General features: G+C 40.9%; 1 long non-coding RNA gene across 1 annotated transcript in view; it reads left to right on the top strand.

The window, feature by feature from the left end:
- Nucleotides 1–1,311: 1,311 nt before the first annotated feature.
- Nucleotides 1,312–13,901, top strand: part of LOC129635834 (uncharacterized) — a 28,323-nt gene continuing 15,733 nt past the window's right edge. The window contains exon 1 of the long non-coding RNA XR_008706482.1: nt 1,312–1,411. This is a non-coding gene — a long non-coding RNA (uncharacterized LOC129635834). The remainder of the gene's footprint in view (nt 1,412–13,901) is intronic.

The raw sequence follows: 13,901 nt of genomic DNA, 5'->3' as shown, positions 1-13,901 counted from the left end.
GGGAGAATTTGCTGGCTTTTTCTGTTAACACATGGTGTTCCGTGAAAGCACCATTGATTCATCAAGAGTTTATCCTTTGTAAGAAAGATCACACCCACCTTAAGGAACCAGAAGAAATATGCACTTTAAAATTGTACCCAAGGCAATTACAAACTGGGATCAGAAAGAAACTTGTGCAGCTGGGATTAATACAACACAGTGAAAATCATTCTCCAATTTCACAGGTATCTTTGTACAATCATATATCAGTTTTTTTTTTTTAATTTTATTTTATTTTTAGACTTTACATAACTGTATTAGTTTTGCCAAATATCAAAATGAATCCGCCACAGGTATACATGTGTTCCCCATCCTGAACCCTCCTCCCTCCTCCCTCCCCATTCAGAATACAGCCAGATATTTATAGATACTTAAAATTTTAATTTTGAGACAAGTGCATATTCCTATGCAATTGGAAAAAGTGAAAGCAGCTCTTTTACCCCTTTCCCCTTTGCCCTTTTCATTCCTTCCTAACCTTGGAAAAACCTAATTATAGGAATGAGATCATTAAGCAATTGGAACTAACTCCAGACTTATGCTCACCTGATATACACCATGCCTTGTCTAATGAATAGCTCTGTTCGCCCAACAGCCCCCTCAGCAATTCTGTAGGCAGATCACACACACACATCTGAAGGAAGTCCTCCAGTCTGCGCTCAATGGTCAATGATGCAGAACCCAACTTCATGCCTCGAAGATCCACTGAGATTCCTCCCCCTCATGTTCACTTTAAAACACAGCTCAGCAAAATCTCTGGAGTTGGTCTCTGGACACGAACCCACCAACTCCCCAGATTGCTGGTTTTTCTAATTAAAACACCTTTCCTTTCTACTGACGCTTCTCTCTCAAATTACTGGCTTATGAGCGGCGAGCAGTCAAACCTGTGTTAGTTACAAGAGTAGTATAGAGACATATCATGCCAGCTTACCCGTGATGTTCTCAAGGATAACATCCTCTGAACCTCTAGTCCAACACCATGACCAGCATATTGAGGTTAATGCAAAGATACAGAACATTTTCATCATAAGATTCCTCATTTTGCCCTTTTATAGCCACACCCAGTTCCCTTACGTTCCCCTCTACGCTGTACTCTCTTCCCTCCTACTCCCCTCTCTCATCTTTATTTAATCCCTGGTAACCACTGCCGTCTATGGGGTCCACAGAGTTGGACACGACTGAAGTGACTTAGCAGCAGCAGCAACCACTGATCTGATCTTCAATAATTTCATCATTTCAAGAGCTATATAAAGGGGAATCATACCTGGTGCAATCTTTTGGGACTGAGTTTTGGCCCAAGCATGATTCTCTCGAGATCCATCCATCCATGATTCTCCGTGTGTATCAATAGCGTGTTGCTTTTTACCACAGAGAAGTAAGTAGTTCATGCTATTGCTGGACCACAGTTAAATTGTTCATCAACTGAAAGACAGGGGGTAGTTTCTAGTTTCTGACTATTACTAAAAAAAAGCTATAAATATTATCAGATTTTTGTGTATACATAAGTTTTCCACTGCTCTTGAGTAAAGATTGTTATTGTTGTTGAGTTGCTAAGTCATGTCCAACTCTTTGTGATCCCATGGACTGTGGCATGCCAGGCTCCTCTGTCCTCCACTGTCTCAAGTTTGCTCAAATTCATGTCCATTGAGTCGGTGATGCTATCTAACCATATCATCCTCTGCCAACCACTTCTTTTGCCTTTAATCTTTCTAGCATCAGGGTCTTTTCCAGTGAGTTGGCTCTTCGTATCAGGTGGCCACAGTACTGAAGTTTCAGATTCAGAAACAGTTTTTCCAATAAATATTGAGGGCTGATTTCCTTTAGGACTGGCTGGTATGATCTCCTGGCAGTCCAAGGGATTCTCAAGAGTCTTCTCCAGCACCATGATTTGAAAGCATCAGTTTTTTGGCACTCAGCCTTCTTTATGGACCAATTCTCACATCTGTAGATGACTATTGGAAGAACCATAGCTATGACTATATGGACCTTTGTTGGCAAAGTGATGTCTCTGCTTATTAAAACACCATCTAGATTCGTCACAGCTTTCCTTCCAAGGAGCGAGCATCTTTTAATTTCATGGCTGCAGTTATCATCCTCAGTGATTTTGGAGCCCAAGAATATAAAATTTGTCCTTGCTTCCACTTTTCCCTTTTCTGTTTGCCATGAAGTGATGGGACCATATGTCATGATCTTAGTTTTTTTAATGCTGAGTTTCAAGCCAGTTTTTTCGCTCTCCTCTGTCACCCTCATCAAGAGGCTTTTAGTTTCCCTTTACCTTTTGCCATTAGAGTGGTATCATCTGCATACCTAGGCTTCTTGCTATTTGTCCCAGCATTCTTGATTCCAGCTTGTGATTCTTCCAGCCTGGCACTTTCCATGATGTACTCTGCATATAATTTAAATAATTAGGGTGGCGATATTTAGCTTTGTTTGCTTATTTCCCAAATTTGAACCAGACTGTTGTTTCATGTCCAGTTCTAATGGTTGCTTCTTAACCCACATTCAGGTTTCTCAGGAGAAATGTAAGGTGGCCTGCTATTCCCATCTCTTTAAAAATTTCCACAGTTTGTTGTGATCCACACAGTCCAAGACTTTAGTATAATCAATGAGACAGAAGTAGATGTTTTCTTGAATTCACTCATTTTCGCCATGATCCAACAAATGTTGGCAATTTGATCTATGGTTCTTCTGTCTTTCGAAACCCAGCTTGTACATCTGGAAGTTCTCTGTTCATGTACAGCTAAAGCCCAGCTTGAAGGATTTTGACCATAACCTTGCTAGCATGTGAAATAAGTGCAATTGTATAGTAGTTTGAATATTCTTTGGAATTGTCCCTCTTTAGGATTGGAATGAAAATTGACCTTTTTCAGTCCTGTGGCCTTTGCAGAGTTTTCCAAATTTCCTGAGATATTGAGTGTGGCAGTTTAACAGCATCATCTTCTATGATTTTTAATAGCTCAGCTGGAATTCCGTCACCTCTACTAGCTTTCTTTACAGCAATGTTTCCTAAGGCCCACTTGACCTCACACTCCAGGATGTCTGGCTCTAGGTGAATGACCACATCATCATGGTTATCCAGGCCATGAAGACCTTTCTTGTATAGTTATGAGTATCCTTGCAACTTCTTAATCTCTTCTGCGTCTCCTTGATTTTTAACGAAAATTTCTGATTGTCCCTCAGAGTGGCTATACTGTTTTACATTCCCCCCAGTAATGAATGACATGGTTTCTCTATATTCTTGTACGCATTTGATGTTATCGCTAATTTTTATTATAATAATTCTAATAGTAAATAGTTATGTCTTATTATGGCTTTAAGTTGCATTTACCTAATGGATAATAATATTAAATATATCTTCTTGTGCTTTTATGTCATGCTTATATCCTGTCTAGAAAAATGTCTCTTCAAGTCTATTGCCCATTTTCTAATTGAATTGTTTGTTTTTACTACTGAGGTTTGAGAGTCCTTTATATATTCTATACTCATCTTGGATAGTGGTTAGCAAATATTTTTGCTTCTTTTCAGCCTTTTAATAATGTAGAGCAAATTTGTTAATTTGATCAAGTCCAATATACCAACTTATTTTTTTAATGGCTAGTTCCACTGGTGTCAAGAACTCTTACAGTTTTACATTATATATGATTCATTTATGGTACACTTTGAATTCAATTTTTTAAAGTATGATGTTTAGGCTTTACTTTTTTTTCCTCTTGCTTATTAATGTCCAATTGCTGTAGTACCATTTGTTGAAAAGGCTATCCTTCCCCCATTGAACTGCTTTTGCAACTCTGTCAAAATCAGTTGGTCCTGTCTGTCTTCATCTATTTTTGAATGCTTCGGTTTCACCGTTTTACATGTTTATCCCTTCTCTAAGTTGCCTTGATCACTAAACTATCATTGAATAGACATTCTTTTACCTTTATTCTTCTTTTTCAAATCATGTTTTAGCCATTCTTGTTCCTAAGCTTTCCATTTAAATTTCATATTTTTTCTATATATCCCCCAAAATCTTGCTGGGATTTTAAAATATAGTACATTAAATCTTTACATCAGTTTGGAAGGACTAGTATCTTTACTCTGTTGAGTTTTCCAATCTACAAACATGGTATATCTCTCCATTTAATTAGCTCTTGATTTCTTTCATCATCCTAAGGCCCTCTGGTTTCTGATGCTGAGGCAGATAATACTGTATCTTAATTTCAGGACTTACAGGGATTTACTTGTATTTCATATGAGGATAGGGAAGAAAATCTACTTCATGTTCCCAGAAGTGGAAGCGGTCTTTATAACATAACCATACAATTAAAGAAGTTTTAACCTCTGCACAAGCATGCCTCCCTGCTTTCTCCCTCTAAACAAATGCTATTCTTATTCATATTTACCAAACATTTAGTACCTGTTTATAATATAATTCACTCCTTTGCACCAGTGTAAGTCACCATCAATATTTTTCCATTTCTCCCCCAAACCATTGGAAACTTTATTATTACAGAGAAGTAGAAAGCTTGCCTCCCTTTTGCAATCTGTCTACTGCAGTACTACAGATACTTGGGAACAAGAAGCTGATTAAAGATCAACATTAAATGAAGTTAAACAAGTTTGGAAACTCAAAAGGAAAAGAACATTTAATTTACCAATCAACCAACAAGAAAATCTACTTAACAATTTTATGGAACCCTTCATTTTTTCAGAAAGTGAGGCCTTATTAATAATGGCCCATGAGATTAAAGACTAATAGTTAAACAGCTTAAAGAAAATATAGTAAACATAAAGGTAACATTTTTGGTTTAAGAGACACCAAAATTATTTTTAGGTGACATTTCAGTTAATTTAAGCTGAATCTGCTAGAAGATGCAGATTTTTTCATATTTATTTCCCTATTTACTGACTTAGTAAGATTAGTATTAATAAGGAAACAACTTTATTTTAACATGCAAAGTAACATATTCTCCTTCCAGTGGATGATGATGACATAAAACCCCAAAGAATAAAAAGTTCACAGCTAAACTTCACTAATCAGAACATTGCATGCTAAGTCGCTTCAGTCATATCCAGCTCTTTGTGACCCTACGGACAGTAGCCCCGCCAGGCTCCTCTGTCCATGGGATTCTCCAGGCAAGAAGACTAGAGTGGGTAGCCATGCCCTTCTCCAGGGGATCTTCCTGACCCAGGGATCAAACCTGCATCTTTTAAGTCTCCTGTATTGGAAGGCGGGTTCTTTAACATTATATTCCTAGAAATTATAAAACCTGAATCTATAAATAATTAGTAGCCAAACTTAATACTTATAATTTCATAAATGTTAAACTGCTCCTGGAGAAAAATATGGGAGCAAAAAACATAAGGGAGAGGAAGAACAAAGGGAAGATCCTGGGCATAGGAGTTACCTACAGGAGTCTACAGGCGGATTTAAAGGCAACTGTTTTGAGTCCCAGAAACCAAGCACTATCCTGGAAGGAAGTGTGTGCTCAACATATGTTTTCTGACTTCAGACAGGTTGAAAAAAAGGAGCTTGGGCTCCTCCTCCTCTCTGAATTGTTTTTCTTCTGAGGTCTGATGAATTTCAGAGAAAATAACACTGCCACCTTTAAGGTATTTTGAGATTTCCTCCAATTCTTGATTCCATTATTTTTTCTTTTCTTTCTTTGTCTTTTAATAATCTCAAAGTTTTCCTTACCTGGTTCAGTATGAGAATACATATCTTATCTTCTGCCAAAAGAATACATTTCTTAATGTCAAAGAGGGTCTCTAAACTTATCTTAAAAAGCAAAGGGACCAATGTTTTAAATCATAATTTTCTGTAAATAAAGATGCTCATGAATGAACTATGAGCTCGGGAGAAGCAGGAGCAGGATGCTGAGGTCTGGTAAGGGAAGCCCAGATCACATTCTGCTCCCAGTGATATCTTGTGTACGGCATCCCATGAAAAGAAAAGATGGACAGGGAAGGGATTCTACAGTGCTTTTCTACAAGAGTTCAAAAAAGTCCACAAGCAAAGTTCTCCTGGTTTAGAATATGCTGGTGGATGAGGTAACTTTTCCTTTACAAATCTGTTCTATGGGAAGAATGAAAGGGCTGCAAACTTTACCGAGGAGGAACAGAAAATCAGCCAGAAGGCCAGCAGAAATAACAAGAATGCTACATTTAAGCGAGGTATCCTAATAAAACCAAGGAAACCCAGAGACAATTCTAAATGACCCATTAATATTTTTGCCCTACCACACAGCACGTTTCTCCTGTGCTTAAAACATATTTGAATATTAACAACGGCAGCTGCATCTTAAATTTAGGGGCATCATTTAATTTTAGGTGTGGGCATTAGCAGAGGATTCAAGCTACCCTGTCTCAAGCGAATAACCAAAAAAAGAAAAAAAAAAAAAAAAGAGAGAAAGGGGGCTCCTGCCTGGGCTTTGTGTTCACAGCAATTAGTTTTAACAATCTGGAAGCTGACTTTAAATAATTTTATAGCCTGGGCGAGATCTCTGCCATTTACCATGTGTGCCCTTCCTATTTTTATGGAAACCAGGACCTCCTTCTGAATCTCCTGCCTGTCAGAGCTGCAGGTGAAGGCCAGCTGGGGCCAGCGGCACTGTGTGTGAACATTAGCATCTGAAGAGGGTTTCAGGAGGCCTTGTGTCTTTGGGGACTTAAAACGCTTTAGTCAGATGCAATAGCCTTGCCTCTAAGGTACCTTGCCAGCAAACACAAGTCTTTAGGAAAAGAGCAGTCTGAGCCTGGAAGCCGCAGTCAGAAAAGGGTCTGGTCGAGGTTTTAGGGTAAGAGGGAATGAGAGGGAAAATGGGGGGCAAGGCGGGATGTCAGAGGCTGTGTGCTTCTGGCAGAGTGACTGAAGTTCATTAACAATTATTTCCAGCTCCCAGTGGCTGTGTGCGCAAGATTTCATATATGACACATGCTGCCCTTGATTAATGGATGTAACAGTATCTCTGGGATGGGAAACGCTGACTTGTAAAGAAAATCACAGCAAAACAGTCTGCCAAAAAGATACTTGTGAAAATCTTTCCTGTATCAATTATTAATGCCGACTACACACACAGAAATTGGAGACTAATTAATTCCTGCACTGAAGAAAAGAGAATGAAACCAGTTTCCAGTATCCTGAAGCCCGTAATCCTTACAAAGGCAAATCTTCCAGGAAGAACACCCAAAATTACACATGTGAAAAATCTTTAGTTCCAGAGGAAGTTTGTTTTAGGAAGAAAAAATTTAGCAGGCTTGTATCTCCACCCATCACTAAAACAAAGAGGTGTTTCTTAATCTTTATTCCTACCGCCTACCTGAAAATCAGACCCAATCTATTTAAGAGTCTACCTGGTTGAAGTCTTAGGATCACAAATAAGTCATTAGCACATACCGATTAACTGAAACCAAGGCGCTTTTATTTGGCAGGTTCAAATAGAGTTATAAAATAAAAGTATTTTTTTTCTGTAGGGAACTTCAGTGGACATAAAAAGTTTCTCCTGGTTGAGCAGAATAAATGTGAGGGTTGAAGTGTGGAGCCAATTTTACAATGCCCAGATTGGCTGGGGATGGATCACCCAGTGATACTTGAATAGAAAAGGGAAGAAGGTGACAGAGTACGCTTTGAGTGCTACATGAGTTTAGCAGCTTTGCCTTCTTAATTAATATTTTTAAAAATCAAAAATATATACATATACATAATTTAAACAATTAGAAGTCCATGAGTGGTCCACTCACCTTAATAAATGGTGAGAAATTTTGGAAGCTCTCACTATGACATCCCCTAATGATACTCTTCTATTATTTTGTCTTGTAGAAGGGGCCAAGGAACTATTCTGATTTTGTTTTCATCATTCCTCTGTTTTTATTTGTAGTTTTACAACTAACACGGTCTCCAATTAGCATGCAAGATTTCATACTGTGTTCATCAACAACCTGCTTTTTTCACTGTTTTTGAGATATCATATTCGTGTTATTCATGTGACTACATGAATTTTCACTGCTGTGAATAACATTTCACAATTGTTCATACAATTCAAGTATATAACAAGTGTATACAATTCAAGTGTATAACAATGCCATACTTTGATCCATCCTCCTACTCTGTGGATAAGTGAAACTTAGCTATTTGGGGAGACAGCTAGGATGACCTGGGTCAACATAATGTAGCTGTTTGCACAAGAAGAGCCTCATGCAGAAAGATAGGACTATAACCTGATAAATAGCATCACTATTATCTTCAGGATCATCCCAGGTGGCGCACTGGTAAAGAATATGTCTGCCGACGCAAGAGACACAGGATTGAACAACATGCGGATTCAATCCCTGGGTCAGGAAGATGCCCTGGAGTAGGAAACAGCAACCCACTCCAGTATTCTTGCCTGGAAAGTTCCATGGACAGAGAAACCTAGCCGGCCATAATCCATTGGGGTAGCAAAGAGTCGGACACAACTAAGTGACTGAGTACACATTATTTTCAGGCGATTCCTGCAAATTACTTTAAACACACAAATAATTTACACATTTGGAAAAAAAATAGTTCTTTTAAAAGTACAAGAGTCTGATCATCTGGATCCAGGGTGAGTGTATCAGAGCAAAGGCATTTAAAAAACTATTCTGTTAACTCCAAAGAAGGCAAGGAAACAGGGAAAGGGGATCCAGCGAAGATGGGGCAAACAGAAAGGAGCTAGCAAGATGGTGGATTTAAATCCAACCCCGTCAATAATAACATTACAGGTAAGTTGTCTAAACATAAAAAATACATACCAACTCCCGATGTAAAGAATAAACAAGTTAACAGTACAAGGATGGGAAAAGATACAGCGAGAGAACACCAGGAGAAAGAGAGCTGGCTAATTTAACACAGAACGCCATCTAAGGTTCCTTTGCGGTTTAAGGACACATCTGAAGAAGCCAAGAAGGAGAAAGGAGTGGTTTACGAGGAAGACGCCGCAGCTCCAAGGAGCCGGCCACACTCACCACGAGGAGGAGAAGGACACGTGGGCCTCAGGCCACGGGGCCCAGAACACTAGACTGGGCCCGGATATGGTGCGGGATTGTGACTGCAGCCGCCGCTCTCAGCAGCCATGCCCCGACCTCAACATCACGGCTCCCGGATGAGAGAAACAATCTTAGAGGCCATTTTGCACCAGAAGATGGAGCTCGCCCAGCAGATGAAGGCCGACCAGAAGCAGAAGTGCCAGGAGCAGAAACAGCGGCAGCGGTCAGGGCGCAAGACCAGGGCTGGGGCTTCCTGGAGGAGATGGCCATGGCGAGCTGACCCCTCGTCCCCTTCTCGCCCACGGCTGCCTTGGGAAATCACCAGAACGATGCCTGACCCGAGTGGGTGCAGCCCTGCAAGCAAGGACAAGAGCAAAGTGCTCCCACCTTGTGGATCACGTCACAGATCCTCGGAGGTCACGGCCACCATGCTGGAGAGGCTGTGGCTTACAGTGACCTGCCCCCCATGGTCAAAGCCCATGTGCAGTTCAGACCTGAGGCCCTGGCCCTTCATTTGGGCTGGGAGAAGGCATGGCCCACATGGGGCTCGCCTTGCTCCATGACCAGGACAACTGAGCAACGCCATGGCCCGCACAGTCCCTCCGCCCTCCAGGGCTCTGAGCATGTTTGAACACAGTGGAGAGGCAGATTCAGAGGAACGTGATGGACTGCATGACCAGAGGAAGCTCACTATCCAGATATCCTGGCTGCAGAGGGTCAGTACCAGCTTTGCAAGCCGATGATGCAGGCCTGAGTGTGCTGGAGACCAAATAAACGGGCTTAGACAAGGGGAAAAAAGTTCTGGAACCAGATTGCCTCAGTACAAACCCTGGTTCATGCTTAGTAGCTTGAGTAACGGAGAAGGCAATGGCATCCTACTCCAGTACTCTTGCCTGGAAAATCCCATGGACAGAGGAGCTTGGTGGGCTGCAGTCCATGGGGTCCCGAAGAGTTGGACACAACTGAGTGACTTCACTTTCACTTTTCACTTTCATGCATTGGAGAAGGAAATGGCAACCCACTCCAGTGTTCTTGCCTGGAGAATCCCAGGGATGGGGGAGCCTGGTGGGCTGCTGTCTACGGGTTCGCACACAGTCAGACACGACTGAAGCGACTTAGCAGCAGCAGCTTGAGTAAATCCCTTTGATCCTGGCCACTGGTTGGGAGGGGAGGTGGGGGTATGGCTTTTTTGGTTACAGGACCTCCACACCAAAATCCACCTGAGGATGCTTGAATATCTTATTCAGAGTAGGGAAGAATTTGCATAAAACCTACACACATCCTCCCATATACTTTAAATCATTTCTAAATTACTTATAATGTGTAATACAATGTAAATGCTATGTAAATAGTCGTAAATGCAATGTAAATACAATGTAAATAGTGGCTTGTGCTCCTCAAATTCAAGTTTTGCTTTTTGGAACTTTCTGGATTTTGAGGGGGAGGGAGAATGTTTTATATTTGAAGCAGGGTGAATCTGTAGATACAGAACCTGCTGACTGTAGTCTCTTTCTCAAAGGATTGACGTGAAGATTAAATGAGTAATTAAGTGATTAGTACAGTTCATCCTGTCCATTCCTGTTCAATCACTTAGTCATGTCTGACTCTTTGCAGCCCCATGGACAGTAGCCCACCAGGCTCCTCTGTTGATGGGATTTCCCAGGCAAGAATGCTGAAGTGGGTTGCTGTTTCCTTCTACAGGTATCTTCCTGACCGAGGCATTTTAACTGCATCTCTTTATCACTAGCACCACCTGAGAAGCCCAGTACAGTGCATGGCTCATAGTAAATACTCAATAAATATTATTTATATTATTAGTTGAGGTGACAGTGGATATGACACAGGATGCTTGTTTACCATAAAACTATTCATCAATTAAGAATATTTGCAGCTTATAGAATTCTTCAGTTCAGTTCACTCAGTTGTGTCTGACTCTTTGGGACCCCATGGACTGCAGCACACCAGGCTTCCCTGTCCATCACCAACTCCTAGACCTTGCTCAGACTCATGTCCATCGCGTCACAGATGCCATCCTACCATCTCATCCTCTGTCATCCCCTTCTCCTCCTGCCTTCAATCTTTCCCAGCATCAGGGTCTTTTCAAATGAGTCAGTTCTTCGCATCAGGTGGCCAAAGTATTGGAGTTCCAGCTTAAGCATCAGTCCTTCCAATGAGTATTCTGGACTGATTTCCTATAGTATGGACTGGTTGGATCTCCTTGCAGTCCAAGGGACTCTCAAAAGTATTTTCAAACACCAAAGTTCAAAGACATCAATCCTTTGGTGCTCAGCTTTCTTTATAGGCTAACTCTCACATCCGTATATGACTACGGGAAAAACCAAAGCCTTGACTAGACGGACCTTTGTTGGCAAAGTAATGTTTCTGCTTCTTAATATGCTGTCTATGTTGGTCATAACTTTTCTTCCAAAGGAGTAAGTGTCTTTTCATTTCATGGCTGCAGTCAACATCTGCAGTGATTTTGGAGCCCCCCAAAATAAAGTCTCTTACTGTTTCCATTGCTTCTCCATATATTTGCCATGAAGTGATGGGACCGGATGCCATGATCTTAGTTTTCCGAATGTTGAGTTTTCAGTCAACCTTTTCACTCTTCTCTTTCACTTTCATTAAGAAGCTCTTTAGTTCTTTGCTTTCTGCCATGAGGGTGGTGGCATCTGTGTATCTGAAGTTACTGATATTTCTCCCAGAAATCTTGATTCCAGCTTGTGCTTCATTAAGTCCAGCATTTTGCATGATGTACTCTGCATATAAGTTAAATAAACAGAGTGACAATATACAGCCTTGATGTAATCCTTTTCCTATTTGGAACCAGTCTGTTGTTCAATGTCCAGTTCTAACTGTTGCTTCCTGACCTGCATATAGATTTCTCAGGAGGCAGGTCAGATAGTCTGGTATTCCTATCTCTTGAAGAATTTTCCACAGTTTGTTGTGATCCACACAAAGGCTTTGGTATAGTCAATAAAGCAGAAGTAGATGTTTTTCTGGAACTCTCTTGCTTTTTTGATGATCCAACAGATGTTAGAAATTTGATCTCTGATTCCTCTGCTTTTCTTAACCCAGCTTGAACATCTGGCAGTTCATGGTTCACATACTGTTAAAGCCTGGCTAGGAGGATTTTGAGCATTACTTTGATAGCGTGTGAGATGAGTGCAATTGTGCAGTTTGAACATCCCTTGGCATTGCCTTTCTTAGGGATTGGAATGGAAACTGACCTTCTCCAGTCCTGTGGCCACTGCTGAGTTTTCCAAATTTGCTGACATATTGAGTGCAGCACTTTCACAGCATCATCTTTTAGGATTTTAAATAGCTCAACTGGAATTCCATCACCTTCACTAGCTTTGTTCATAGTGATGCTTCCTAAGGCCCACTTGACTTTGCATTCCAGGATGTCTGGCTCTAGCTGGGAGATCACACCATTGTGGTTATCTGGGTCATGAAGATCTTATTTGTATAGTTCTTCTGTGTATTCTTGCCACCTCTTCTTAATATCTTCTGCTTTGACTAGGTCCATAATATTTCTGTCCTTTATTGTGCCCAAAGAATTCTTAACATAGTGATTTAAGCAAACAGTTTATTTGCTACTACCCACAACAGAGACTTTATTTTGGGGGGCTCCAAAATCACTGCAGATGGTGACTGCAGCCATGAAATTAAAAGACACTTGTTCCTTGGAAGAAAAGCAATGACCAACCTGGATAGCATATTGAAAAGCAGAGACATTACTTTGTCAACAAAGGTCCATCTAGTCAAGGCTTTGGTTTTTCCAGTGGTCATGTATGGATATGAGAGTTGAACTATAAAGAAAGCTGAGTGCCGAAGAATTGATGCCTTTGAACTGTGGTGTTGGAGAAGACTCTCGAGAGTCCCTTGGACAGCACGGAGATCCAACCAGTCCATCCTAAAGGAGATCAGTCCTGAGTCTTCATTGGTAGGACTGATGTTGAAGCTGAAACTCCAATACTTTGGCCATGTCATGCGAAGAGCTGACTCATTTGAAAAGACCCTGATGCTGGGAAAGATTAAGGGCAGGAGGAGAAGGGGATGACAGAGGATGAGATGGTTGGAAGCATCACTGACTCAATGGATATGAGTTTGGGTAAATTCTGGGAGTTGGTGATAGACAGGGAGGCCTGGCATGCTGCAGTCCATGGGGTCACAAAGAGTCAGATAGGACTCTGAGCGACTGAACTGAACAACAGTGTCAGGGACTTGTTACCTCGATAAACTGGCACTTGCCTTTAGATTAATCCCTGATAGCATCTCTGGCCCACTTTGGCCAATTGCTTGCCTTCTCAGCAAATAAGTGTTGATGGTAACAATTCAAGAAGTAGAAAAACTGGTTCTCAGTATGAGATGTAAAACCTTAACCTCTGAGACTGACTTCTGAACTGCTTTCTTCCTCAAGTTTCTTCATTTCATCGTTTATTGGAAACTGAAAAGTGGGGAGCATTTTATGTTTATTTGGTTCACATAGTAACCAGTGAGCTAGGTAATGCTTTGAGGGCCAAAGGACACCTCACTTGAAGATGTCATGAATTGAACACGTGAAAATTCAAAATGGAGAAGACCCACATAGGGTTTCAGTCTCTCAAGGTCAAACAAATGCCATCTAAGAGGAAGACTGTTGTGTTCACATCTTGATATTTGTAATATTATTAAGAAAGATCTGTGAAACAGAGGCAGAAAGAGGGAGAACAGGAAAAGAGATTTCAGATTGGAGATAGAATCCGATTCAATTTGGGCAGCCTTGATGAATGGCTTAGAAGTGAACTGCAAACTTGATCAAACTCTTTCTTTTTGTGTTTCCTCTGTGTTGCTCAAATCCTCACTCTTTCAAATGTTTAGTCCCTACTCTGTCAGATGAT

Source organism: Bubalus kerabau, chromosome 21 (assembly GCF_029407905.1).
Source record: "Bubalus kerabau isolate K-KA32 ecotype Philippines breed swamp buffalo chromosome 21, PCC_UOA_SB_1v2, whole genome shotgun sequence".
Lineage (NCBI taxonomy): Eukaryota > Metazoa > Chordata > Mammalia > Artiodactyla > Bovidae > Bubalus > Bubalus kerabau.
Note: the sequence above shows the minus strand (reverse complement) of the source record. Positions and strands in the feature narration are given on the sequence as shown.